Here is a 26,004-nt window from a genome sequence, read left to right on the forward strand (position 1 = left end):
GTGTATGTTGTGTGCATGCTTACGAGTGAGTGTGCTTATGTAAAAGAAGGGAGTGTGTGTGAGTGAATGTGTGTGTACGTGTAAGCATGTGTGTGTTATTGAAAGTAAAGATTAAATGGCACGTGAAGTCACTTTCGCTACCCCTGGCATTTTGATGAATGGACGTCCATGTCCATAGCCACCCTTTTACATACATTTGTTTTAAAGCGCTAACAATGGCTGACTTTACTAATCTACTCAGCTAGCCACACAAAACATCATTCTGTTCTTTGCAGCAGGCATATGAACCCTCTACGCTACTTTATGGCGAGTCAAAGCTGCCGCTAGACAAACCTCCAATCTCTCTCTCTAGCAAGAACATTAATAACAAGAGGTATCATTACATTTTAATTGCTTCCTGAAGGCTGGACGCACAAGAAACGTTTCAGCAGATGCTTTTAAATTGCAAGTTTCATAAGTAATTGCTAAACACAGTGCCCCCTGAGGTCAACACCCAATGCGGCTGTACCGCTCAGACCCCTCTAGAGCCGGCCCTGAGATAATGCATGTCAGCGTTTAGTTCCTCTTTTATTTCACGTTTACTTAAGTGCCTGCTACTGGGTTGGCCTTTCTGCAGAGCACATAGAGCAAAGGTCATTTATTCCATTTGCAATTTAACTTCTGTGTAAATATGTGTGGAGGGGGTACACAAATGTCAAACTATTTACAAGGCAGAAGTAAAATAAAATAAAGGGCTTAAATGTGAATGAGTGCTGAAGATATTTGTGGGTGGTGAAGAGAAGGAAATGCAAGGAAGTGCATTTGTGGGAGAGTGAAAAAAGTATGCTGAAGAGGAAAGAAATGAGGTTGAAGATGTGGATATGGATAAGATACACAAAGAAAAAGAGCATACCTATCTAACATAGAGCGCACATAACTGAAGCAACAGCAGCCCCTCCATTAGGGCAAAGGAGTGTCGCTCCCCTGCCGCCAGCGCCGCAAAGGTGATAAATAAAATGGTAATACATTTCTTTTGTTACCATTTTATTTTTACCTTTCCCCAGCCCGTGCCCTGTTTGGGGGCGGGGCCACTGCTGCTGACTACCAGCAAGGGAGTGGTGCTCACTCCACCAGTTTAAAGTGTGCATGTCATGCTGGCCGGCTGTCTTGCGATGGTCAGCCTGGCATGCGCACTTGAAACCACACCACCTAGTTGTCTTAGACAACTTAGTGGAGGGCAGGCACAGGCCCCCAGTACCTGCAGGAGTGTCGAGGAAGCCTGCTCCAGCCAATCCTGGTGATGCTCTCATGCTGCTTAAGATTATTAGCAGCATGACAGCAGCATCTGGATTGATCTGGAGAATTAATTTACGGAACACTAGTGCCGAGGAATGTAAGAAGCAGAGGACCGAAGAAGGTGAACCAGCGAAATTGGTAAGTACATTTTTATTTTTTAAAGCCAGGTGGGTGGGATTGGGCTGAAGGGGTCGATATCTATAAGGGGAATATGTCATTTTCTTTGAAAGTGTAATTTTCACACTTTCACAGGTTTCAGTGCAAGCACACTTGTGAGTGTTGGTCAAACTGGGAGTCTCACACTTGTCAGTTGTTAGTAATGGCACAGTGAGCTCCCAGTTCTTTATGTTATAGTCTTGATGCCCCACCAGATATTTGGGGTATCAACCACACTGAACTGAAGGCCAATACTCCTTCCAAAGGCCTTAATAATATTTAATTCACAGGCTTACAATTTCAAAATTGAAACATTTCCATTGTTAATTATGTATATCAAATCATTGTTGGTACCCATTTATCTTAAAGAGCTAACAACCATTGACAAAGCCAATAGTTCTAGCAGGTTTTAGGTGTAAGTCAGTTGTTGTGTTATATATTTGGATGCATTAACATTGCAGAGAGAAACCAAAGTACCGGTCGGGTGGCACACTATAGAAATCAAAGAAATACATTTGACTTGTTCTCTTGTAGAAAGCCCCAACTTTTTTCACCCCACTTATAAATCTGTCTGCACATATTTCTAAATGACTGATTGGAGCCAGCAGCTGTGGGCGCTTGCCTAACCCTTGTTAGAGCATTTTCTTCCAAAGTCGAAGCCGCATACAATGCAAGACAAAGGGCAAGAACACACTTTAAAGGGCCTGAAGTTGTCGTGCTGTACAATTTGCACATTACAGTAACTTTTGAACATATTAATGCAGTACATTATGGAGCAGTTTTTAATGTGTTTAATATTTCAAGACCATAGGTATTCACTGCTTTATAAATCTTGCTTTCTCAATACATACATTGGCTTTCAAATTCACCATTTGGCAATCTTTTTTCAATTTTTTCTCGGAGTAGGACTTCCTGGACTCTACTTTTGTCCCTTAGGCTTACTCTCTTAACTCGCTACATAAAAGTCATAGCCAGCTTTTATGCCCCACCACTTTCAAATGTCACCAGCTGCCACTGGTATACTAATCCTGCTCTATGGTATTTCATCCCTTAGGAATTTTGACTGCTTTCTCTCTTTGATTTCTTCCCAAAATTTCTCAAGACTCATGTGATGAACAATTGCAATAATAATTTGTTGTAGTCGTGATAGTTGCAATTAAGATTGTGAGTGGGTAATTTGATGTATTTTGTTCTTCAGCTCTCATTAAGACACCAGTTGATATGGGGAGATTTCTATGGGACTAAAGACTGATATGGGAAGTTCCCCTGTATGTGATACCATCATAAATAATTGATAAAGACCTTATAAAATGGAACTAATATGCCTATGCAGTCTACATGATTACTGCACAGACTTTATAAAATGGAACTCTGATGCATATGCAATCTACAGGTCTACTAAGTAGATCTTTTTATTTATATTTCCTCTCTTCTTTTTTTAAAAACATTTTTATTACCCATCCGAACCAGTACACTACTTAAGAGAGATGAACACAAGAGTTGGAACTAATTGATTGGTGTAGGTAGCGATTGTGTGGTTATGTATTTTTAACTATTTACTCATTACATTATTGGTGGGACCCCCTAAGGGACAGGCATTTTAGTTAAATTATAGATTACATTCAATCAATCAATCAGGAATTTGTAAAGCGCACTACTCACCCATGAGGGTCTCAAGTTGCTGAGGGGGGGGGACAAGGAGGAGGGGAGGTGCTGCTACTGCTCGACTAGCCAGGTCTTGAGAAGTTTCCTGAAGGTAAGGCAGTCTTTGGTCTGGCGCAGGTGGGTGGAAAGAGTGTTCCACGTTTTGGCAGCGAGGTGAGAGAATGATCTACCAACAGTTTAGTTGTAGTTGTAGTGGGACGGTTGCGAGGGCGAGGTCAGCGGAGCGGAGATGTCGGGTCGGGGGTAGAAGGAGAGCCGTCTGTTGAGATATTCTGGTCCGGTGTTGTGCGGTGTTTTGTGAGAGTGGGTGAGGAGTTTGAATGTGATTCTCTTGTTGACTGGGAGCCAGTGCAGGTTTCTGAGGTGGTCTGTGATGTGGCAGTGGCAGGGGATATCCAGGATGAGTCGTGCGGAGGCGTTCTGGATGCGTTGCAGCCTCTTCTGGAGTTTGGCTGTGGTTCCTGCATAGAGGGCATTCTCGTAGTCCAGTTTGCTATTTACAAGGGCTTGGGTCACTGTTCTTCTGGTTTCGGTGGGTATCCATTGGTAGATCTTTCGGAGCATGCGGATGGTGTTGCAGCAGGAGGAGGAGATGGCGTTGACTTGCTGAGTCATGGATAATGAGGAGTCCAAGATGAATCCTAGGTTGCGTGCGTGGTCGGTGGCAGTCGGAGCGGCTCTTAGAGTGGCAGGCCACCAGAAGTCATCCCATGCGGAGGGGGTGGAGCCGAAGATGAGGACTTCCGTCTTGTTGGAATTGAGTTTGAGGCAGCTGCTCTTCATCCATTCAGCGATGGCCTTCATTCCTTCATGGATGTAGGTATTGGCGGAGTCCTTGGTGAGGGAGAGGATCAGCTGGGTGTCTTCGGCCTATGAGATGATGTTGTGGTTGTGGGTTCGGGCAATGTTTTGCCACAGATGATTTTGGTTGTCTCCGAGCAGAATGGGGGGAGGCGGACTCTTTGGGTTCTGCCGGTGAGATAGGAGGTGACCCAGTCCAGGGCTCAGTCGCGGATTCCTGCATTGCTGAGGCGTGAGCTTAGGGTGTGGTGGCAGACGGTGTCGAACACAGCCAAAAGGTCCAGGAGGATGACGGCTGTGGTTTCGCTGTGGTCCAGTATGGTTCTGGTGTAATCGGTGGCGGCGATGAGGGCAGTTTCCGTACTGTGGTTGCTGCGGAATACGGATTGGGAAGGGTCCAGACTACAGTTCTCCTTGAGGAAGCGGGTTAGTTGTCTGTTGATAGCCTTCTCAATGACTTTTGCAGGGAAGGGGAGCAGGGAGATAGGCCAGAAGTTTTTGAGGTTGATCTCAGCGTGTGTCCAGCTCTCCGGGAAGGTGGCGGACTCGAAGGAGCTGTTGATGATCTTCCGTAGTTGGGGTGCGATGACGAAGCTTGCTCTGTTGAGGATGTGGTGAGGGCAGGGGTCAGATGGAGAGTCAGAGTGGATGGTGTTCATGATTTTGATGGTGTAGTTGTCATTGACGGGGGTCCAGGAGAGCAGGAGGTTGGTCGGAGGTGAATCTGTGTTGTTGGTGGTTGCCGGGGGGATCTGGGTGCTGAAGCTGTTGTGGATGTCTGCAATCTTGGAGGCTAGGGAGTCACAGAGGTCTTGGGATGGTGGGATGTCGTTGGCGTTGGAGCTGGGATTGGAGAGTTTATTCACGACGTTGAAGAGCTCCTTGTGGCTGTGTGTGTTGTTGTTGATTCGTCTTTGAAGGCGGTTCTCTTGGTGGCTCGGATGAGTTGGTGGTGTCTGCAGATGGCCTTTTTGAAGGCTGTGTGGTTATATAGAGTCTGATCTTGGCGCCACTTTCTTTCAAGTCTTATGCAGGTTTGCTTGGATTCGTGGAGGTCGGTTGTATCCCAGAAGGCCTTTCTGTTGGTGCATCTGATGGAGGGATTCTTGATTGGGGCGAGAGTATTGGCATAGGTGTCGACCCATTGCCTGAAGTTGCAGGCAGCTGCATCAGTGTCGGTGGTGTAGATGGGTGGGTTCCGGGAGAGGGTCGCAATGATTTTGTCTTCGGTAACCTTGTTCAAACTGCGGTGGGGGATCCGCTGTGAGTGGTGGTGTGTTGTTGGTTTTTTGAAGGAGAAGTGGATGAAGCGGTGGTCTGTCCAGTGGAGTTTGGAGGTGTGGCTGAAGGAGACGTTATTGCTGGCAGAGAAAATAGGGTTGAATGGTGTTGAATGATGGTCTATGTTATATGGAATTGAATTTATCCCAGGACTTTAAGCACGACAAATATAAGAATCTATAAGTCCTAAATGCATATGTTTGTAATGTCTATTTCTTGTGACCTCACAGATGTATGTACTAAGAGAAGAGAAAACAAAGTTGTCAATTTGTTAATCTTTTACACATCATGAATATTGGACGAATTTAGACATTTATCTTGTGTATGAGCATATATGTGATTGACTGTTCTCTATTGGTTATGTATCCTGCACATAATTATTCTTATAAAGTGAATTTGGCTGGCTTTTGAAAATGTGTATGGAGTATGAATTGTTTATAAAAACGTTGAAGCTCTGCCAGCTTTTCATTTTAATCAAATATTTATCTTGAATTCAGGTATACAAATTGTAAATGTGTGGTCATAATACAAGACTTGGTGAGAGGATGTGAATGGAAGTCCACCTGCCATAAACAATATTTTCTTTGAAAAACATTTATAAAAACTTTTTTTTTTTATTTCACATGTGTGCAAATGTTTGTTCATATTAATATTTGTATTTGTAATTATTTAGGTAATTCATCATCATCATCATCATCAGCTTTATTCGATCAATTGATCATGAAAGCAACAAGGAACAATACATTGTAGATAAAATAGGTAATCACATTTAAATACAACAACTATAGATTAAGATGAAACATTGAAAATAAGATAAAATTAGATTTTACACATAAAAATCTAAAAGATCCTATCTAAGTCGGTAATGTGGGTCCTTGTTTAACTTTTAAAAAATGGCAATGTATGTGCCATGCTGCCACTAAAACCGTACTTACTGCAAGAGTTACATCAGTTGAGTTATGACTTTTTAGAACCCGTAAAGTCGAAGAACAGTTTTTTAATCCCATGACCTTACAGGTTTTGCGGATCCATATTGACCGCAGAATCACATATGCTGGGCAGAAGAACATAAAGTGTTCGACAGTTTCTGAAGTGCCACCACAGGCAGGACATATATCAGGATGACTATTCTGCCCCCAGCTGTGGGTCAATGACATCAGGGGCAGAGATCCAAACCGGAACCTTGCATATAAGCTTTTACCCTGCAAGTCTGGTATAATATCCAAATAAGGTTCAAACTGTGGAGTCTATTTAAAATCGATAAAAGAATTGGTGAAACGGCCATGTGTTTTGCAGGTTACATAATTATCCCTAACGTAAGACCAATAAGTTGACTTTAAAAAAAATGTGTGACGTCTCTCTAAGTTGTGGGGATTTTCCCAATAATCACCCAGACCCAACAAACTAAACCAGTGAGATACATGTCAGATCCAAGGGAGTGTATTAACATTTTGGCATTTTAGTAAATCGAGTAATGAGATCTTATACATGTCTAGTTCAGGAGTGGTCCATATCCTGATCCAATAAAGAAGAGGTCTTAAAATAACTAGATCAGCTACTCGACTTAAACCCAGGTCAGAAAATAATGGAAACAAGGGTGTAGAGCGTGGACATGCAATCAAAGCCCTTGCGAAATTATTTTCGCCCACTGATATCTTGTTGCAATTAGAAAATCCCCATACTTCCGCTCCGTACAAGGCTGCTCCTTGCGCCTTGGCTATATAAATTTTAATTGCTGGGGATACAACTTTTGTAAAAGAACTTTGATAAAAACGCAATTTAGATGAGGCTCTGTATTGTAGCAACCCTGCACTCTTTATCATCTGATCTTCCCAAGTTAGTTTACTAGTTAGCCTGACCCCCAGGTAATCTATAGAGCTGACTTTCTTCAGAGGGACTCCATCAATATGGATGGAACATCTTTTGTTTGGACCTTTAGAAAGCACCATCAATTTAGTTTTATTGATGTTAACCTCCAACCCATGTTCACTACAGAATAAATTAAATCAGTCAACAAGGGTTTGCAGCCCCGTTGGTGTCTTTGAAATGAGGAGTGAATCATCTGCGAAGAGGAGAATGGGAATTTTTTGTACATTCAAGGAAGGGGCATCATTCTGACATGTGGTTGTAACCTTCACCACTTCATTAATGAATTAAGTAAATAGTAAGGGGGCTAACACGCAACCTTGGTGAACTCCCTTTCTGATTGGGATCTGTTCAGTCAGTTCGTCTTGATTGCCCCACCTCACTTGCACATAGGTGTTTTCATGTAGTCGTTTTAACAAAAGCAAAAAAAAATTGGAACTCCCAGTCTGCCCAGCACTTCCCATAATTTAGCTCTTGGGACCAGATCAAAGGCAGATCACAGATCTATGAATACTACATATAAGCACTGCTTGGCGATAAGTACATATTGCCAATACAATATAGCTAACCTGAAGACCTGGTCAACTGTGCTAGTTTTCGCACGGAATCCTGCCTGAAGTGAAGAGAGAATTTGGTGATCCTCAACCCAGCTAATTAGCCTCTGTAAAATGTGTTTGGCAAAGATATTTTGTAAGTTATCTATAAGGCTAATTGGCCTATAATTAGCTGGAAGATTTACATTGCCTTTTTTATAGATTGGTATGATTTCGGCCCCCTTCCATGTGCCTGGGATTTGTCCCCCAGCAGCAATACAGTTTGAGATAGCATTAACGTACCAGGACCAAATGTTTGGTTCCGATCTATAAAGATCTCCAGGAAGTTTATCCGGCCCGGGTGCTTTGCCAGGTTTTAGACTGTTTATGGCCTCAAGTGTTTCTTCTATGGTAAATATAATACAACCCTTGTAAGCGCAGTGGTCCCCCTCTAAGGGGGGCAGGCCAGGGTTCAACTCATGTGGCATTAATGGAGCATGGACTATATTGGCATCTGTTAGACCCTTTGGTAAAGCATAAAGACTGGAAAAATTATCTACCCAACTTTCAGGTTGTATATGATTATTAGGACAATTCCTGCCTCCATTTTCTCTTTTAGACAAAAGTTCCCAGAAGTGCTTGTTGTTCTTCACTCTGGATGCAACTAATAGTTCCTGCCACAGGGAATCCTCCCACCGCTTTTCGCATTGGTTAGGGTTCCTTTGTATGTGCACCTGGCTTGTTTAATCTCCTCCTGTAAACCAGACATTACTGCTGCTTTTAATCCAGACTTAGCCCTGGAGCAGACCTCATCAAACCATCCCTTGCGGGCCCTTTTCCCTTCACAAGGCCTTGGCCAGACCACTTTATAGAAAAAGGTCTGCAGCTGAATGGCCAGACTGTCATGTATTTCAATGATCAGAATATTTTCCACAGCCTGGTCTTCGTACTCTGCCAAGTTGTCTAAAAAGGTTTGGTATATTGCCCTAATCAAGTAGGGATTGGACATCACTTTGGGGCAGGTAACTTTGGGGAAATTGTTATTCCAACATGGTGGTGGGACCATTGTGACATGATTATTTAGTGTTTTCCTAAACATTCACCCAGACAAGGTAAGAAGCAAAGGGAAGTGATCGCTGTCGCATCTTACTTCTTCTCTCATGTCTTCTATGTAATTCTGGGTACAGGAAGAGGCAAACTACTAAATAGAGTGTATCAGGTTTGTGAAAATATCACTAGTATGTATTGTGTTTGTATTGATGGTTCTTCCATATGTCAGTCTTAATTATATTTTAATCATTTTAGTCTATATTTTTTGTAGTGAGTGAGTTTACCACGAAACGCATGTCAGCTCAGAATCAAGTTTAGATTTGTTGTTCAAGGCTAATAGTGATCGGGTCTTATATCATAACTAGGAACATCATACTATCCAATTAGAACAGTCAGCTTTTAAACGATTTTGAAACTTGTGATTAGCACTTATTCATCAGAGATAAAGAGCGTGTATCAAGAAATGTGGAAGTTGATTAATGTAATTAATAACATATAGGTTTTGGTGGGAATATTTATTAAGAGTAACTTGTGTACCAAACAGGTGAAAGTGATTTTATATGTGGATAAAATAAAAGAACAATAAGCAACATTATTATGGATTTGTACTGAAAATTATTTGTACAATGCATGGTGGACCTATATATATTTAGAGTGTTCAAAAGAGATAGTTCCCCTTTAAGAATGAAATGCATACACACACAGTTGCAGGAACACACACACAGACATACACATGCACTCTCCAGAACACAAAAACACACTTAGACTGTTAAACACAAAAACTTACCTAGGGCATACCACGATGTTGGACTCCTCCATCTGTCTGTAGCATACCAGAGGTAGGTCCATGAACTTCCAGTCAATCAAAAGCTGAAATATGGTTACATAGCAGTAGACTTTGTTTTCTCTATTCCAGCTTCTGATAGGGCAAGAGGGTGCATGATTAGCAAGTCAGGAAGCTCCATCAATTGACATGCTGTACTGCCTGACGCTAGTGCAGCATGTCAGATATGTATTGTGTCTGTGCGCTGCCAGGCTGTAACAGCACTAACCAGGGCAAGAGGGTGCATGATTAGCAAGTCAGGAAGCTCCATCAATTGACATGCTGTACTGCCTGACGCTAGTGCAGCATGTCAGATATGTATTGTGTCTGTGCGCTGCCAGGCTGTAACAGCACTAACCAGACACATGGGCAATAGAGCCAGTGGAGTCCTCTTGTGCTGGCTAGATGATATTACAGCTTTAACATAAGAACAAACGAACAAGCAGCAGTGGCAGAGCAAGGCATTGAGTCAACACCCTAGTGCCCCTTATGGGTAGCCACCACCAAACAGAAAGAGTTGAGAAGAACTAGGGAAAGGGACATGATGTACCTTTGGAGGGAATTGTTTATGTAATTGCTGCCGCAAGCATGCCTTCTTATCTATTGTTTGGGAACATACCTCCGCAGGGGTCTTACAAGATCTGTATAAACACATCTCATGCAGACAAGTTTATAAGAGGGATTCCTACCAGATGCCATCAATGCTATATATGCTACATGCCAGCTTGATGCAGAGCCAACACTCGTGTCTCCATGGAGTCTGATCTAGAGACCTCATTCAAAGGTATCCTCTCATGGACATGGTACTGGCAGATTACGTTTATCACACCTAGCTCTCTTTAGGTTAGAGATTAGATTCTCCATGATAGGGTATTAGGGTCTATTATACATCTTATGTTTATTGCAAGATGGTGGGGGTCTTTGTATTCACAACTCTCATCTTTATAATTGTGCTTCTTGCACTGTGCATTATCCTAATAACTGCAGCTCATGCATTCTACAGTAGATTGCAGTATTGTTAATAAAACCTATTGAAAAGTGTACTGCATCTCCTTCATTGCCTTTGTGTGACTGAGACTTGTTGCTCATGTTAGAAAAGAGGACTCTCCATTTAACCACAACTCCCCTGACATGTTGCACTCTTGAGTCAATGCATAAAGACTGCCATTAATCACCTTTTACTGTTTGGGTTTTTGGTGAGGTACTGCTTGTGAGCAGGGAAGGTAGGCCCAAAAGGTGCAACTTGTTATAGGAATGGCCTAGTTGCCTACAAACAAGAGTGCTGTAATTCCTAAACCAGCAGTCTTGCCTTGAGCAAGAGTCCAACTACGATATGCCATCCAGATATACAAATATTTTTTAACCTTAATTTCTCAAAAATTGATTTACACTAAATTACAAAAAGCACAATCTGCAGACAAGGATCTGGCTTCCTGCCAACCATTTAGTGTAATTCCCTTCAGCAGTTTTTGCTGTAGTCCTGTCAAAAGAAGTCTATGAAAAATGCATGGGGATTTGCATTTTGGGACCCCTCTTTTTTCTCAGCCCATGCTTGACGGATCACCCCAAACCTTTCCATGCACAAACTAGGCTCTTTTTTTAAACGTTTTGTAGAGATTCGCAAAGTGGTGCCAAAGTTATTAGCAACACGAAAAATGTATTTTCTATTGTGGAAACGCTGACCTAACGTGAGATACCCAGTGGCAAATGCCACTGGGTCATAAATATATATATTTCAGTTACATATAACGATGCACACAACATACAACATAACTCCCAGTCGAATCAACAGGCATATTGTTCTCAAGGTTATTCCTTATTTGTTTTGTTTTTTTGCCGTTGCAAAATATGTTTTGTTCATGGTTGTTGACTGCGATTTATGTTGTATTCATTCATATACATAACAGGTGCATTTTAGTGGTTTTCTCCATCATTCTTAGTTAGTGCCAACAGCTACCCACACTGGTGTTCTATTATTGGAATTAACACAGACAACTCAACTGGAAGAATCACTGTCAGCAATACTTAGTTACAAAAACAGGTTTAAATTTTTTTTCAGAACTATGCCTTTAAAATTTCAGGGAAATTTTTCAGCAAGAGTGGAATTAGCAGAAAGTACGTCTTACCAGAGTAGCTAACTTTTGGTACTGCCATTAATATTTCTTCCCAGAACTGTAACATAGAATTTGAGACACATAATTTTAGTCTACATTGAAGAAATAGAGAACTTCTTTCATGCTGTACTCTATGCAGTACTTAATTTGAGCTGGTGGTTGCAGGTTGGGCCCATCTGCACTCATTTTTGGGGACAAGCTCTTATTTTTCCTCATCAGACTTTGACCCAGCGCAAGAGGGAGAAAACTTCAGACACTGGAGTGAAGGAGGAATGAAAGAAAAAAAACTGTGAAAAAGGGAGAAAGCGGGGATGAAAAAGAACCCACAGTTGTGAGATAAAGTGGCAGGGGGTGTCTGGTGGTGCATTAAAGGGGCATGAATTGGAATCAAGGCCCTAAACCCTTGGTCTTCGGTAGCCAGATATTTGATTACATGGGTCGTGGGCTTCTGAGCAAACTTTTGGGCCCTGGCACCTATTCTTTTACAGATTGAGCACTGGCCCTGTGACATACACACAATGTTTTAAAATAAATCTATGCTGGACTGGGAACCAATGTAACTTTCTAAGACTATGTCTTACTCTATAAGACTGCGAGGTGGCAGCCTTAATAGAACATTAAATCCTCGCTGCTGCACTCTGAATCTCTGGTAGCACATGGATTGTTTTCATTAGTAATCCAAGGTATAACGCATTGCAATAGTCGCTCTATGACAGTATTATCATACCTTAACGGCATTGATTTGTTCGGTGAAAGCTACTGACTCCCCCACCATAACCCAAGTTTATTACTGATTGTTTGGGATAGGTGCAGGGCCAAAGTCCTCCCACCACCAGTTGGCGGACCAGTTCAGAGTTGCTCCTCCAAATAGCAGCGCATACATCTTGTCAAATATCGACTTGGCAACCACTAATAGACATGTTCAAAAGCTGTCTAATGTCCTCTAAAGATTTTGTTATGAGTAATGACAATTTGAGTATCATCTGCATAGGAAACCAGTTAAAACAAAAAACTGTGAATGATAGCAGGATGAGGTCAGTGAGAGAGATTGAAAAGAATGGGGCTAAACAGAGATCCCTGCGACAACCCACAGATAAACATCCTTGGAGCAGATCAAAGAGTTTGAAGATGGCAGCAACCCAACAGAAATGAGGCTAGACAGGTTAAAGCTTTCCCTTGAGTACCAAAAGTGCCCAGTCACTATGTTGTACTGTGTGCGGGACAATGTCAAATGTTATACCCAAATCCAATAGTGTAAGTGCAGCTTTACCATCGAACCAAATTGTCAAGTAGACGTTCTGACATAGACAGAAGGGCGAGTTCCATACTGTGTACTGCTCTAGATTTAAATTGGAGCTGATCCAAGAAATTGCTGGTATCAAGGAAAAGGGAAATCTGCCAATTGATCTCTTTGGCCACGAATTTGGAAGAAATTGAAACAGTGATCTTGGTCTGAAGTTCCTCACTATTATAGAGTCAGCTAAATATTTTTTTAAGTGTGGAACAGTCAGGGACAAGCCTTGAATTGGTGGCCACAGTAGCCGCTAATAAAGATGAATTGCATATACCTGTTAGTCTAGAGCAGTGATACTCAAAGTACGGCCAGGGGGCCGCATGTGACCCCCTGTTCAACAGCAGCACTAGACTGCTGTTTTCTCCACTTTACACTAACATCATAAATATGTTAAATAAAAAAACAAGTATTAATGTAAAAGTTAATTGAAAGTAAAGAAGGGAATAACTAGGGTGTCCTGCACTGCTTATCTTTAGGAACTGCTTAATTTTTAAAGACCTCTTGCAGCTAAAATGTAAAAATATGATAAAGTATTTTCAGAATTCAAAAGTGTATTTCATTAGCTCGCAAAACCATTTCAATTGAATACATCAGATTATGCGCTAAGAAGTATTTATTTTTAAAAGTGAGAGTTGTTAAGCATTTATTTAGAAACATTAACCCCCCAACCCTGACAACAATGCTGATAGTGAACTAAGCGGCAAACCAGTTGAGATGTGCACTCTTTAGGTGGCCTGAGTTCTTCTTATCCATGAATAGCATAGTTTATCAAATCAAAATATATGAATACCATTATATTTATTAAATAAAACACGGTAGAAGGTTTTGCACAGTGGACATCCTGAAGTCATGTATTTCGAGGTCCTTGTATGTGCAGTAGTGATGAAAAAGGAGGGAAAGCGAAATAAAACAATTGCCTAGAATCACACAATTTGGTCAAGTGGGGAAGCTGAGATTAATACCCGGTTTTCTGGTTTCACATTATAGAATTCAGTCACTAGATGTATATGCCTTGCTTCTCCACCAACCTTACAGACACCCCACCCCCCAAAAGTCCTGACCGCAGTCCTCGGTCACATCACAGACCAAACTTTTTGGCCCCTGGGAAAATGTTTTCTGATGATCTGCAATAAAATAACCCTATCACCTTCTGTTAAAATTAATCCATAACTACCCACAAGGCATAAAACATTCTGAAACCCCCAAGCAACCACGAGTGCATAAAACATTAGCTAATTTCACAATTCATAAGCCCATTTTTCAAAAATCGTAAAAAACATCCCCCAGTTACATCCAGAAAGCACATACCACTAAGAACATCAATTGCAGGAGGGTGAGGCAGTCCATTTAAAAATGTCCATTCTTGGATACAGTGCTTTAAATGGACCGGTACTCTCCGGTACTGAGTACCGGCACTTTTTTATTTTGAGAGGGAGAGTACCGGCATATCTCAAGAAAAACGTAATACTTTTAATTGGAGAGTACCGGCACTTCTCAGAAACAAGCAGGTACTCTGGTACAGAGTACCTGCACTTCTATTTTTCCATTTAAAGCACTGCTTGGATAAGGAAAGGGTCAGTCATTTAAAACATGAAAAAGACCCTGTCATTTGAAAAAGAGATAAGTACTTTCTGGTCTGACAGATCCCAATCAACTTCCCCTAGTAACTTCCCATGTGGAAGCGTCAACTAGAATCCAATCCACCAAGGCGGTCTTTGGGTTCCTCTCTTTGACTTTTGTTATTGCATCCAGGCACATTACACAACAATGTATAAAAGCCTAAAACAGACCAGATCCACGGGTTGCTAGTCGTATCCAATAAATGAGTAACAACGAATTTGTTATGAATAATTAAAATTCAAAATGTTTCAATTCTGGAAAATATAAAATGTGAATTAGACATTAGGAAAGCCCGTGGGAGGGGTAGTGGTCGTCGGAGTATCTCAATCCTTTCTGCTCTCCACTTCAAACCACTTTCCTCTGCAGTCTCTCAATTCACTCAATTCACTTACACACATGTTCTCTCCAAACGATTCTAAACTCATCTATTTGCATATCTCTCACTCACCTCCATCATTTTCATGGCTGTCTTTTCACTCTGTCCTTCTGTGAGTACCTCCTTTCTTTTCCTTCACGTTGCTCTTCCATTCTTCACTCACAAAACCTACCCACACACGTGTAAGCAGGCATTTTATTTTGCTATAGCGCTATCAATACCTCCATTATGCGTTTTCCTATAGATTCACATGTGACTATCACTGTGGGCTCTGCAGAAATGCCAAGGACTACATGATTTGCCTAGAATCACCGGATGTTGACCCGCCGAGACTCGAACCTGGTTCCCCAATTTTAAAGTTGGCAGCTCTCCTCGTAATTTACAAAAAATTAATTGTATATTAAAAAGTTACTTAGCAAGGTGAGCTTACCTCGCTGCGGCCGCGTGACCTTGAGATGTGCGTCTAAAACTCAATCGGTCGCTAGACAGAGGGTTTTTGGACTGAGCACAGCCCGTCTGCTGCAGCCAAGCGCCCCGGTGAGTGTTTTCGCCGCACCTGCTGCTAAGCCGCGAGATGCGGTATTTTCTGTGAGTTTCGATGTCCTCCTGCTTTACTCTCCTCACTCATTTGCATGTTGCCACTTGAGGTCTCACATTTCCTGTCTCACGGCTCCTCTGTCTCTTTTTCAGATTGCGCGCCAGCTCCGTGTCTGAAATATGTCAATACATAAATATGACTTGACAATCTCCGATTTCACTTCTTTCGATGTGAAGTTCTTCGCCCGGTGCGTTGCCGCGTGCCTAGAAACATATTGACCCTTCTGCGTAATCTTCACTTTGGCGTCACTATTGTAGTTTTATAAAAAAAAAAAACATATCAACATCGCGAGTGTTTCATATTTAGCGCCCGTTATCTTGCATTGCGTCTTTTTTTGTTAAAATTACGCGGATTCACTGTTCTTCTCGGCAGTAAACGCGCGCATCGTCTCCCAACTGTCTGTAGAGGTGATGGTTGGCGCACTTCAACCAGAGCGCCACAAGCTCACCCAGAGAAAAACAAAATAGACCCTGCGCCACAGGTGGCAGCTGTGAAGAGGAACGAGCCGAGGATAACGCGTGATGTGCTTTTGCAAAAAAGAAAAAAAAAGTTCCCTAAAAGCAAACGCTTGCTGAAGTATAAAAGGAGCCAGCTAGAGGCACAGTAAACTGGCGTATTCCACTGGAGGAACAAACAGGAGCTAGACGGTGTAAATTAAATAAATAGCAAGAAAATAAAAGTGACAAAAAAATCGAAAAGCAATGGTCGGAGTTACATTCCAGGTCAGGAAACGCCCTAGTTCCATAATGAGATTTTGCAAACAGACTGTCTGGCAGGATTCCACCCCAAACACTTAGATTGTGCGGGGGTAGAACTGACTGCACCGTGGAAGGCAGAAGTAAAATACCAGGACTCAATGCAGAAGGCATTGTGTTGTGCAGAATGCAAAATGATGCCCCCCCCTTGCAAAATGGGCTCAATGGGGACCCCCTGAATAGCTGAACCCCCCATCCCCCGAGCCCCCCCGCCCAGACTGCAGGGACCTGCTCGGTAAAGCAGAGTGGCTTTCCCAAGCTTTTAACTATTTCTTTTTCTGTGCCATTGCACACATTCGGCAAGGCATGGAAAGGCGTGGCTTCCAGGATGAGGGGTCCCGCCAAAACAAGAAACCATGGGGGCTCAGCCGCACCGCGGGGGATGTGGGGGGCTCTGTTACGTCTCGTGCAGGGCTGTCACACCCATACCCCTTCCTTTCAGGACCACGCTTCCACTGCTATATGTGTTAATATGTCACACTGTATTCATGACTAGGCAGTATCATCATTTGTCACTTCTATACACTAGGCTGAACAAATGAAAGCGTTTATGAATTCACTTAATAGGGGAAGTAAGGTAGGGGTATAAATGCATTTTATAAAAGGTGTGTGGGCCACCAATTCATCAAGGACAGCTGAGCCAGGGATCTGCTTTGGCTTTAAGAGCCTGTGCACCTGCAAAGCCTTTACAATATTTGGCATATAAATAATGCAACAAATATCATGTAAAAATACAATAAAGTCTCTTCAAAATTCGAAAAGGAGTATTTTTTAACTGGGGAACCGTTTCACCTCAGTACATTAGATTGTATCATTGTAAAAGCGATACGTTTTAAGTATGAATTTGGAACCATTCCTTTCCTCCACAAAATGCAATTAGTGAACTAAAACAAATCAGTTGTCATGTGCATTCTATAGGTGTCCTAGATTGTTATTATAGATGGAGCAACGCTATTATCTATAAAATGACACACTAGGTTTATATTAAGCGCACATCCTGAAATCACATATTTGAGGTCCTCCCTTATGTGATAATGAAGAAGACGGATCCTCAGTGAAATAAAATATTTGCCCTAAGTCACACCACTTGGTTAAGTGTGGAAGCTGGGATTAATCCTGGTCTTCCGGTTGCACTTTGTGCAATTCAGCCATTAAATGGCTATTACATCAAGTGTTAATCTTTTGTATTTAGTTCCTGGCACATGAGGTTAGAGGATGGGTGGCAGGGAGAAGTCTCAGCCTGGCTCGGAACTTGTGTTAGGTTCGAGGTTCCAAGAGGACCGCAATCTGAACCAGAGCCAAGCGTCTGACTCAAGCCTGGCTCAAGCTTTCAGTGGCTCACCAACCTCTAGCATTTTAAGATAGTTAATGCAGGCAGAATGTGCTTTCACTGGGCTGAAAAGGAGGAGATGTCTGTTAAGGTGCTGCTGCCTAATAAGAGTAACTACGATTTATTTATTCTGTTGTCCTCTGTAACCAAGGGCATGTCCTTATGCATGTGCCCTGGAATCACATTGGCCTCCTTCTACTGACCCTCTTTTACCCTTACTCCTGCATCTCCTCCTACTCCTACTGGTTCATCTGCTCCTACCACACCTGGTCTTCTCCTTCTCTACATCTGATCATCCTCATCCTGGTACTTCCCCTCCTTCTGGCCCTGCCCTCAGTCTCCTCCTTTTCTATTGCTACCAGTTCTTGTTCTCCTGATTTCCCTCCTCCTCCTCTTCACTTTCCTCCTGGTGTCTCTTCTGATCCTCTTATGGGTTCTGGCCCTCCCTGTCCTTGAGCTTCATACTCCTGGTCCTCTACTGAACCTTGGTCCTGTTCATTTAGGTCCTGATCCCTGTTCTACTGGTCCTTCTCCTTCGACTCCTGGTGCTCCAGGTCCTTGCCCTCCTCACCCTCCTGATCTGGTACTGGTTGCTACTGCTCCTTCCTATCAATCTCCTGGCTCTCCTAATGGTCATCTATGGGTCTTTCTGGTCATTGTTTTCCCATTCTTCCTGTAACTCACCCTCCAGCACCAAATCCTCCTGGTTTTGTTGGCCGTCATTCTTCTAGTGTTGGTCCTCCTCCGGGTCCTGGTGTGGTTATTAGTCATTCTGTACCTCTTCCTTATCCTCATGGGCCTAGTCCACCTGGACCAGGTCTTCATGGTCCTGTTCCTCAGGACCTACTGACCTTCATTTTCCGTGTCTTTCTCCTGTTTGTCTCCCTGACCTTCTGCCCTGACTTTCTTGGCACTGATCGCTTTGCTCCTTTTGTTCTCTTTCCAGAAGGGCTCTATCTGCCTGCTTGTGGTTTCCCTGGTACAGGTCAGATTCTTGGTCCTGCTGTCCCTCTACGTAGCACTCCTAGACCTGGCCCTGTTTCTGCTCCTCTTGCTCCCACTTGTCCTCATCTTCTTGGTCGTGATCCTTGCGCCTGGGTTCTGGATTGGGCCCACGGGCCATACTGCTTACTCTGTCACTCTGCCATTTTCCCAGTGGGCTGCAGGCTAGGGAACTACTTTCTGTGCAGTATGGGCTGTGATATCCTAAACATGCAGCTATGGGCCTTTTTAATATCTGTCTCTGGCAGTGTGTGGCTGATGTGAAGCTTTTCCCTAGTCTTGGGTTTGGATTGCATTCCTTCCCTGACACATTTCGATGCTCCTGGTCCTCTTGATCCTCATCTTCCTGGTCCTCCTTGCTCTGGTCTTCCTGGTCTTTAAGGTTGTGGACTGTTGACCCTGGTCCTCCTGGTTCTGGTTGCCCTAGTCCTCCTGGTCCTGGTGTTCTACTTGGTTTTGAACTTGATCATTTTGTCATTGTGTGCTTCCAGGTCTTTCTGCTATTAATGCATGTCCCAGCCCTGGTCCTATTATCGAGTCTCCTTGTCGTGGTCACGTTTCTTATTCTCTTGCTCCTCCTGGACCTTTATACTAATCCTTCTGAATCTGGTCATTCTGGTGCTGGTTCCCATGCTCCAAGTACCCTGTTCTTGGTTCTGCTGGCCCTGTTCCTCCTGCCACTGTGCTACCTGGCACTAGCCCACCTAATCCTCCTTGTCCTGGTCCCGTGGTGCCCTTTTCCTCCTGGCCCCTTTGGTGTTCCTGGGTTTGATAGTCCTGTCCCTGATCCTTTTAATTCTGCTGCTTGTGCCCCTCCTGGTGCTACTGCTACTTGCCCTCCTGATCCTAATTATCTTGGTCCTAGTCTTTCCAGTGGGAAGCCAGGACGTCCTTGTGGTTCTAGTCCTCTGGTCCTTATCCTCCTCATTCCCCCCTAGTACTTCCTTAGCGTCTGTCACTCATTTTTTTCTTCTTTTTCTCAGTGGTTCCAAATTTTATGCACGGTTGGAGTATAGTACAGATAAAGAGAGGCCCTGAGGAACCCACCTCAACACTTCCAAAGGGCACCAGCAGAACATGTCCACTGAAGACACTGAGTGTAAGGCTGCAGTCGGCTGAGTGTAACCAGCGTGTCTCATGTTATAATAGCAGAAAACTAAGGGCCTTGTTTACAAGCCCCTAGCAGCACACTATGCCACCAGAGACACATTTTTTTGACCCTCCAGTGGCACACTGTGCAGGCCCATATTTACAAGGCCACGCAAAGCCACCTTCCGTGGCTTTTCATGGCCTTGTAAATATGGCCCCCTTTCCCGCGTAACTCTACCTGAAAGGGGAGTTCCATGGGTGCTGCTGTGGGTGTTCCCATGCAACACCCATGAAATCGGACACATTTAAAGATTTACAAGGCTGCCTAGGCGGTAGGTAGCAGTTTGTGCACCAGCACAGAGGAAACTACAGGGATGTTTTGTATTTCTGTAAATACAATTAATCCCTGCTCTTTCAAAATGAAACAGCATGGCACAGCAAGTTGACTTGCTGCACCACACTGAGTAATTTCTTTGTAAACTAGCCGCTAGGTCTGCTGGTGAATGCACTAGCTGGAGATATATGCATGCTGTCACTGGTCACAGGTTTGAAGCATCATAAAATAGCACGGTGAGGTAATATGACTGCTTTAGATGATAGAGTGAAATGTGTAGGTAACAGATTTGTGTTTTATGTAAGATAGCTCTCTGGGTTAATGAACGTCCTGCAGAGATCTTTGTGTTATATGTAGGTCACAAGTGTGGTAAGAATGTTAAATGAGTAATATGGTTACTTCAAACAGATACCTGCAATTTTCAAGTTATTCGTTTGAAACAATGAAGCTTTCAATTCTATCTTTCATTATTGAAAGAGTGATAAAATAGGTTCTGACAGGTAGCACTAAATATGATTAGGTGCTAAAACATCAGCCTGAATATATTTGTAAGTGTTTTACTCACATTGATGTATACACCTGTCACTGGCAACGAGCATGCATCGACCTACAAACATACTGAGGTTTATGAAATGTAAACACATAAACTTTTCAGATCTCACGTTACCTTTTGGCAAATTGTGAAGTGGCTCTTTTTGTATAGTGGCTTTCCCTGATAACCAGGTCTTAGGATCCAGCTATGCTCGGTATAAGCCTGAAATGATCTCAGCCAAGACAAAAACAGCCGATAGGTAAGGGAGAAATCTTCACTACCCGTACAGGTTGCCTCTGTTGATCCTGGCGAATCACGGTCAATGGGCACCGGCCACTGCAGCCGTGTCCCAGTATCAAGGCACTTCACCTGGTCACTGATGGGAAGGATTGCCGGGTTAAGCTCGGATAACAGATCCAGCTCACGAAAAGCGACCAGTTCCAGCTCCCGGCTGCATCCCAGATTTTCCATCACCGTACACCCAGATATCGATGATTTCCAACTGCCCTTCAACGCAGTTTTCAGTCTATAAACTTGGCGATGAATTGACCCAAAATAGAAGGCGACCCTATGAGATTGCATCTCTCAGTTTTAAGTCTAAAATCCTGTCTGTGTGTACAAGTAGGTGCACCTGTAGTTTAATTGTACAGTCTGACTGAACTCTTGTGAGTTTCTTGCATCAATTGCTAGGGAGGGTTTGTGGGATTTTGATCTTATTCTGCTTGTGCTCCCTTCCTGGTTTCGTACTAACTTCTGGTTATAAGTTCTGGCCATGTAACCCTTAGTACATGGTCTAATCTTGCACTATACTGCCAGCTTCTGCAAGTATGCTGAGGGAACAGATATGTGGCGAGCCACCGGAATTGTTGTTGGGATGTGGTGGTATGCCAGTATTTTCACATTCTTTGGTCCTTGCTAATGTTTGGTGTTGGAATTTGGTGCATTTTCATTCTTCCGCGGTATGACAGCCATGAGACTGGTGAAATTATACTGCAGTGCTGTCCCACGTGCAAGAGGTAAAACCACCGTCATATCTTGTTTGCAGAATTGGATGATGTTTTATGGTGTTTGATTGTTTTCTGTGGTGTGCTGTGTTGTATGGAATTGTGTGGAAACGTGTGGTAAGGTGCAGTGCTGTATAATATTGTGTGGTGTGGCGTCATACTGTGTTGGATGGAATTAGGGGTTGGTTCCATATTGAGTGACATTGTAGTGTGCCTACATGATGATGCAGTGTCATTCAGCGCATACGACATGCAGTGTGCCTGGAAGCCTTGGTGGAGACTGGCATTCTGTTTCCTCCCGAACAGAAGAATGATGCAAGCAGACGACATGTAACTGATTCTAGAAGAACCACGGGGACTGCTGCAGTATTATTTGCTACGCTTGTGCGTTCAAGCATATGTGTTATGAGCGGAAGATTCCAGGTAGTCATGAGAAGCAGTTGCAGCCACTGCCTCTGGGGAAGTCATAAGGGGCTACGTCCTGCTAGGCCCAGAACGGGTGGCATTCGTTTACCAACATCTTCTTTGAAGGGGACCTCTTCCTCCTCATAAACAAACTTTTTTTTTAGAGGACTGGGTCTCAAGGGACTTCCCTTTTTCAAATGGGTTTCCACGTCCTTTTAGATGTGGATAAAATATTAATGATTTTCGACCACATTTTGGTCTCAAAACATTGATACATAGCAAAACGTCTCGGTATTTGGAAGAATTGGAACCCATTTCGAAAGACAGTTAGCAATCGGAAACACTTTTCCGAATCACTAAATACATTTACTAAGTAGCAAAAACGGTTTTAACATTTAAAAACTCTTTGATTTACTGATTCTGAGGGTTTGTAAAATGCAAACAACCTCTGCAAATCTGGCCCCTGATTCCTTCAGTAGGCATCAAGTGGGCAATGTGCAGAAAGTCACCATTAAGGGCGTTCGACCCCATGAGTGAGCTGAAGGAACACGATGGGGTGTTTGGGCCAAATGGAAGAACGATTAACGATGTAATAAACAGTCACAAACCGGGTACAGTCCACTAAATGTGTTTTTTTGGTATGCAGAAATGCCTATTCAAACTTTCTAAATAGCGAATCGTTAAAATATTGAATCACTATTTTACAGTGCCCTGAAGTAGTACATTTGAAACAGCGATTCTCATTTTACAATTTTTTTTAATTTTAATATTTTCCAATTGTGAATCTCTGTTTCAAAGTTTAACTACATCTGGCCCTTAATTCTTCACAGTGCAGGGTGGCAGGACTTAGGGCCATATGTACGAAAGCGTTTTCCCATAGACACAGAATGGGTAAAATCCTTTCGTACATCTGGCACTTAGGCACACAAAATGTTCCACAGCTTTTGCAAGAAGCCTAACGCCCGCGTGACATGGTGTGTAGAGGTGGGCGAGCCACTGAAAGCTTGAACCTGGTTCAAGTCAGATGCCTGGCTCTGGCTCATCTCAAGGTCCTCTTGGACCCTCTTTCCCCCAAAAAGCCAAACTTTAATGTGTTTTTTTTAGCCATCCACGCTTTAGTCTGTCGGGCCAAGAATAAAAAAAATAACATTTGATGTATACCAGGAGAACGAAATAAATACCCAGATTGCCACAATTTGAAATCAGAAATCCCAGCATTTTTCTGTGTTTGACTAAATTGTTTGATCTTAGTGAGTATTTATTTCCTTGTGGCATTTTAGAGTACTTTGAAATACATGCGAGTTTATGGTGTGTGCTATACCAGCACCTCCCTTGTGTCTGATTTAGGTCGATTAAATTGTTGCCCCATGGAAGTATCTAGGTCACATACAGGATGTACATAAACACTGACCTGCTTGTTTATTCACTAATGGCATTGTTCTCATGATTTGGGACTGGAGGGCATGGATATGTTTAAGTGAAAGTTCAAAAACTGTCACTTTCAATAAATAATTCTCACAATACAGTGATATAACCTGATGTACTAAGTTGAATAGCTTTTCTTTGTTAAATGCAGTATTTTTTGGATTCTGAAGAGTCTTTATCATATTTTTGTATGGTGTTTGTTGCATAGTCTACATGCCAAACATTTTTATGGCACGGTTTGTACACTGACTCTTACAGTCCAGTCAGACCCTCAGTTTGGAAAACCAGAAAGGGAGCACCCTGCCTCACACTCCAGCACGCATCAGTCTGCTGATGAAGGGCTTACCCAGAAAAATGTGTCCAGATGTTCACAACACTTGCTGCACCTACTAAGGTGAAAAACGTTAGTTTACTTTATGGATAAAAAACGAAAGTGTGAGGCAGGATGCTCCCTTTCTGGTATTTGTGTTTAAGAAGGCTCCCTTGAGCCAACGAGCTGACGAGCTCTTGTTGAGCGCCTGCGTGGCAGTGACTGGTACACAAACCTGAGAGGACTTTTGGCAGCATTTCCAGCAACCCCACAGACTAAGCTGCTCTCTGCTGATGAAGGGTTTACCCAGAAACATGTGTCCAGAGATTTACAGCACTTGCTGCACCTACTAGGTTGAAAAACTTTAGTTTACTTTATGGATAAAAAAGGAACTTGTACTGCATTTACCACGATGCACTGGGGCTGACTGCAGGCTGAAGTGTGAGGCAGGGTGCTCCCTATCTGGTTTTTCAGACCCTCAGTTTGGCTCTGACTCAGTTCTCCCTGTTAATTTGTTGACTCATCTACCACTAATGGTGTGGTATGCTGAACTATAGCAGGTTATGGGCTGCAATGTGGTATAATGTGGAATACCTGTAATGTGTCATAGTGAAATGTTTTGAACTACTTTGTGGTAGGTTATAGTATAGAGAAATATAGTATGTAGTGTGCTATCGCAAGCTATCACGTGATGAAGGTGAAATGTGGAACGGTGTGGCACAGGACAATGTAAGGTGGATAATGTGCTGTATTATGTAGTTTAGTTTGACAGTATTTTGTGCACTTCATAGATGTGATGTAGAGACGTATTCCGTGGTATTGCATGTGGTATGTTGATGTATGTTCCGGTAATCAGCAGCATGATGCGGTGTGGTATGTTGAGGCAGGTGAGGTATGATGTGGTATTCTCCACTACTCTGTGGCAGTAGATGTCTAGGTATGTAAAAGTAATGGGAAAAAATCCTGTAGAACTGGCCTTACAAGGTAATTGAGCCTTTTCTCTAGTCCTTTGTATAAATCGATGAGGCGAGTGTTAGTCCGTCATTTATGTACTTAGGAATGGCCAGTGCTAGTAGTTGCAGTGCCTGTCTTGCTCTGTGGTACTCTTAGCACTCGCCTTTTTAGTCTTTTTTTATAATATATTTTATAACAATTTTTATTGCTTTCAAAAGATAATACACAAATGATCCAACATACAAACATTGTAGTGATACCTGGATTTCCCACCCTGGCCCAGCACCCTACCGCAGTGGTTCCCAATCTGCGCCGTGGCTCCCTGGTGCACCATCAAAACTAGCCAGGGGTGTCGCACACAGTTTGGGAACTACTGTAAGCCTTAGTAAAAGCACTCACAAAACTCCAGTTTGTAGCTTGCAGGCAGGCTTGAGCTTGTCATGGGACGACTGGGCTGTTTGATGAATAACAGCAGCCTCTGGTTTTTGCATAGGTATACTACAATGACAAAGGTTGTTTAAAATTACCATTTATTATCTCACCTCGCATCTGCATACCAAACCCCCCAAGATTTTTTTTCCTTTTGCCTCTGTTCATGTTTGTCTCATATTGTCTTGAAATTCCAAGCCTTCTGCTCACTCCCCAGTCTCCTGACACACTTGTTCAACCTGCCTGCCCTGGGCACAAACCCTAGGGCTTTCTCTCCCCGAGACTTCACCTTATCATTGTAAGAATTCTGTCCGTCCATTCCTGTCTGCAAAGCCACAGGCCCCCAATCTCACAGCAGACCACTAGCTTTCATCCTGCTTCTGTCACACTCACAGTATATTCCCAGACAGAACTCCAGCTATTCTTTCTGCCACCTCTCTCTTTTTCTTATCTCTCTCATGCCTAACATGTCTCTCATTCACTTTCATTTCTTAATTTGTGCAGTTCTGATTACAGACCAAGATCTTTCTTTATTTTCCTTCTACCAACTTCCTCTTGGCATGCTCTCCGCTGGCATATAAACTGAATAATTAAAACAATAGCCACCAAGCCAACAACAATGACTAGATTAGTGATTACAAGACCTCAGCAACATAATCCTACCCAATTTCAGTACCTGCTATTCTCGTCTTCAAGGCCTGTCCCTATTAGCCTGCTGTTTGTTTCATGAAAATGTTAGTTATTTGCATTGAAAATATGTTACAGGCTGTGCCACCAGATGGCAGAATAGGCACAGTATTTTGAAAATGATTACGCTGAACATGGAGTGCAATAGGTTTTCACAGAATCTTGCAAACTAAGTAAATGCAATATTTGGATCACCGCTTTTAGGCATATATCCAGACGGAAAAGAGACAGCGCAACAAATGCCAGCTCAAAGTGAACATTGTGCATTGCAAAATCATCAACACTGATGTTATTCC

At 42.9% G+C, this 26,004-nt stretch overlaps 1 long non-coding RNA gene across 1 annotated transcript in view; it reads right to left on the reverse strand.

Moving 5' to 3' along the window:
* LOC138266041 (uncharacterized) overlaps nucleotides 1-15,415 on the reverse strand; it is a 108,566-nt gene extending 93,151 nt beyond the window's left edge. Inside the window, exon 1 of the long non-coding RNA XR_011199450.1 lies at nucleotides 15,285-15,415. This is a non-coding gene — a long non-coding RNA (uncharacterized lncRNA). The remainder of the gene's footprint in view (nucleotides 1-15,284) is intronic.
* Between the last annotated feature and the right edge of the window lie 10,589 nt (nucleotides 15,416-26,004).

This window comes from Pleurodeles waltl, chromosome 11 (assembly GCF_031143425.1).
Source record: "Pleurodeles waltl isolate 20211129_DDA chromosome 11, aPleWal1.hap1.20221129, whole genome shotgun sequence".
NCBI classification, from domain to species: domain Eukaryota; kingdom Metazoa; phylum Chordata; class Amphibia; order Caudata; family Salamandridae; genus Pleurodeles; species Pleurodeles waltl.